This window comes from Solanum tuberosum, unplaced genomic scaffold (genome assembly GCF_000226075.1).
Source record: "Solanum tuberosum cultivar DM 1-3 516 R44 unplaced genomic scaffold, SolTub_3.0 scf00104, whole genome shotgun sequence".
In the NCBI taxonomy this organism is placed as follows: Eukaryota; Viridiplantae; Streptophyta; class Magnoliopsida; order Solanales; family Solanaceae; genus Solanum; species Solanum tuberosum.
Genome location: NW_006239030.1, coordinates 352,073 through 355,933, shown reverse-complemented (window position 1 = coordinate 355,933; position 3,861 = coordinate 352,073).

The window sequence follows — 3,861 nt, the reverse complement described above, 5'->3', positions numbered from 1 at the left end:
GGACCTCGAGGTGCTGCGCCTCGAGACCCCTTCCCCGCCCCATTGACGTTAAGGATCCTTCATAATAGAGCAATAGAAAGGAAACACAACTTTTAGAAATTATTTCATACTTTACAATTCTACCAAGTAAAAGAAACACAAAGATGAACAAAAAATTGTCATGTGGTGTTGGACCATCTTATTGCTATAAGGTGAAAAATAATTTCAGCATTTGGGTACATGATTAATGAGATATTAATGGCATAGAGACCTTTTTTTTTTACCAGCCTTGACAGTATCATAGTGATACAGGATGCTAAACATTGTTCGGAAGTACAATGTACCTACATCGTGCAATGTGTGACCCTCGTTAAACAAACTTATTAGCAAACCAAAAGTAGCTAAAAAGAGTTCAAAGATTTGGAATGGCAGATAGATTGCGGAAGTTTGAGCCTGGAAACACCTAAATAAAATCCTTTAACTTAAGCACACTAACAAGAGATGAATGTGAGCAATACCAAGTGAAGGAGAAATAGAGAAAGAAAGATAGTGTAATTGGAATGCAAGCATAGGGCACATGGATATTGAATGAGGAACCTAACTGAGTTATTTTTATTTTATTTATTTGAAAGAGATAGAAGTAACACGGGAATAAGTAATTTGTCCTACAATTCCTACTTATCCTTTTAATGAAAGCTGAAATTCTGACTGCTTTTTCTTTAGCTTCTTTCATTTTGAAAGCTAAAGCTCCCTTCAAGGTAAGAAATCGACATGAATAATCTTCTGTGCCTCAATCACAAATTAGTTAAGGTCGGCTGCATGAATCCTTTGAGTACATTGTGCCTATTCAGTTGAAATGATTCATCAAACCTTAGACTATGTCACACTAGCCATTAACCTACTGCAGCCTTCTACTTGATTTGAGTTTGATATCGTTCTGCTTTGTGAAGCTACCACATGCAGAGTCTTCCACCAACATGAAAACTTTTAAAAATTTCTGTGTTTGCTAGTACTTAGAAACCTAAAAGGACTATAGGAGTGACTCATCTTCTTAGGAAAGGTGAAAGACCACTTTTTGTGTTCCACTTCTATTACTGATAGCACTGTTATGGTGCTACTTTTTAATATATATATATTTAAAAGACTAAGTGTAATTAACATCTATAAAAGGGAATCTAATTGAACATTGAATTCACAAACACATGTTACCAGCCTAAAAAAAAAAGCTTCTGCATACAGCTTGTCGAGGAGGTTATTCAGCATATCAGGAAGGCTTTTTTTATTCCTTCCATTGTAAATAGGCTACTTACAACCCAGCGATGGGGTTTCAGGAAGAGAAAGTAAGGAAGACTATTACAGCATGTTGCTTAGACATGGTTAGCAAGATATTCAATAACATTCAACAACCAAGTGTAATTAACATCTATAAAAGGGAATTTAATCGAACATTGAGAAAAACCAAGGTTTTTTTTATACTTCAGTGGATTTATCAGAAAGGATACCAAGACTAAAGACAATGAACAACACTCAAATAAGAAAACACCAGAAATTTGGATAAGGCCAAAAAGAGAAAAATGCACAGTTTGTAACTTGTACACACACTACATAATTAAGGATTAAGGCAGACCAGACAGCACTACATGCATTTCTCTTTCCCTCTTTTGAGGATAAGTAACAGCGGAACATGCATCTACTATGCACATAATCAGAAAAAATTAAAGGAGAAGCCTATCAAACCTGCTCATAGCAAACATCAATTAGTTCCAGAGCCTGGGTCATCTCTACCATTCCAAGTTCCCCAATTGGAAACGGTGCATTTTTCCCACCCATAATTTTGGGAGCGACACATGCATGTACCTGCAAGTAAGGTTAGGCATATATAACTGCAATACAAAAACAAAAATTTCCCTCCATATGCAAACTAGCAGAAATTTCCTTTAGTAGAGCAGATAAAAATTTGTTTGATTACTCAGTTTACTAGAAGAGCTGCCAACAAACAGGAGTGCTGAATTGTCAATAAGATGAAGAAAACACCATAAAGAGTGATACTGTAAACAAAGGAATGAAGAAACATGAACTCCTGGGTGTTTGATATACTATTCTCTGAGCATTGATGAAAATTTTGACAGTACCAGAAGTAATAGAGTGAATCAAAACGAGTATGTGCACAAGACAAGTCAGACTGATGCCCTTATTTAGTTTAAAAACAGAAGAATTAGACAAGTATCTATCCTCCATTTGGATTGTTCTGTAGCAAAAAGTCGCTGAATCAGGCAGCTACTGTCATTCACTGGTGTAATTTGTAAAGAACAAAAACTTCTTAATAGGTTTAAATAGAAAATCAAAGTTAGCCTTTCAGTTGTATACTTCCCATTTTAGAAATTTAAGAGAATAAAACACATCTTCCTGACAAGTTAATAACAGCTCAGCAGGAGATTCAAAATAAATAGCAAGAAAAGATAAAGAGAGAATATATATATATTTGAATATTATAGTGGCTTTAATGACTATTTCATGTGCTGGATGTGTTGGTACATATGTTAAAAATCATATGACTAATTTCTATCTAATTAGAGTAAGGGATATTAGTTGTTATGAGTATCATACTGAAAAACATATTGCTAGACTAGAGCCAGCTTGCATGCTTGCTTTCACGATGATATCACTGAAGATAAAGATGCTTTTGTGTCCAAGGAAAGATGTGAGACTAGCACCGTTGCATAACAGTTTGACAATGAAATCCTGAACCATGTCCGCTAAACTTTGACTTCTTCCAAGTTTGTTTTAGTGGATTTTCTATTTACCAGGATGTGTAAAAAATAGTAATATGATAAGTAAATCGGAACATAGAGCATAGAGTTAAGCATCATTGAAGAAATTAAAGTTCAGATTTCAAAAGATAAAAGTGTTACTTATCTAATACATATGTGACACATTAAAATTTTGTGGACTCTACAAGATATGTTCAATTTGAATCGGGAAGGCACCGTGCCTCGAGAACCCCCGCCCCGAGGCACCATGTCACGAGGCCCCCCGCCCCAAGGCACCGTGCCTCGAGGCCCCACTCCCTGCCCCGAGGAAACGTGCAACGACCCCCCTCTCTGCCCCGAGGAAACGTGCAACGACCCCCCCCGAAGAGGTTGACTCAATAAAAATTCATAATTGGGCCTCCGTGGGAGACCTTTTTCGAGATGCAAAGAGGGAGGGAGTCCACAAGGGACTCAATGCAGTTTACATGTATCAAAAATATCACAATTAGCTAAATAACAATGGGACAAAAATTAATACATTTTAAAAGTATGAACAACCATTAAATCACTCAACACATTCAAGTTTGGTCGAACAGAAAACAAGACTTGATCGTTTTAAAGTAGTCATTTAATGAGACAAACTGGATATTCCAATCAACAACTATTTAGGATATCAAGATAAGACTTAAATCCATTTGGCAAGTAGGGACAACAAAATAAACATGCTTATAACCAAATTAATCATATAAGAAAATTTTACATTCTAAACAATAGCATTTAAACATGAAGGATTCAAATAAGGCCAAATCAGTTTGTCAAGAGTGAACCAACCATTTCGCCATAGAAATTACAGACTATTCAAATGTCATCCAATAAACTCTTTATAAGTTGAACACTATATTATTATTAAGCCAAAGAATGCAAATAAGAAATGACCTTGCACCAGCTGTGATTCATGAATTTATTGTGAAGATTTGCTAATCAATTAAACTAATGACTAATCGGGAAACCTACAACATAAGGATACATGATTGAGAACATCTAAGCAGCTAAGCCTAAAGATGCGTCAAGTACGAAGTTAAAGAGCTTAAGCAGGAACCAAAAAAAACATTATTCAAGCAAAAATATTAAT